Below are 382 nucleotides of genomic sequence, written 5' to 3' on the forward strand. Positions count from 1 at the left end.
AGGCGTCGGATAACAATTGAAATTAAAACAATCGTAAACGACTCGAGGATTTGCGTAATCAATAAAAATGATTGTTAGTACACTTGATACGCAAACCAAAACGTTGATCGTACTCAAAACGAAAATTTAATACGAATCCAGTGGGTGAACATTCCGAGGCCAGTGAGAGACCAGTGTTTCAAATGTAAATAGAAGAAAATCAGCTGAATTAAAGAAAAACGGAAGAAAAAGAGTTAACCGCGTGTGACCAGGAAGCAGACTTCGAAAGTAATTTTTTTATCTTGAGAGACGAAACGAGAGAGAAAGAGGAATAAAAAGAAAAAGACAGAGAAAACGAAATATCAGAACTGAAATGCTGCATGATGAAAATTTATTCGTCATA

Source organism: Eufriesea mexicana, unplaced genomic scaffold, assembly GCF_001483705.2.
Source record: "Eufriesea mexicana isolate 0111107269 unplaced genomic scaffold, ASM148370v2 scaffold10051, whole genome shotgun sequence".
NCBI lineage: Eukaryota > Metazoa > Arthropoda > Insecta > Hymenoptera > Apidae > Eufriesea > Eufriesea mexicana.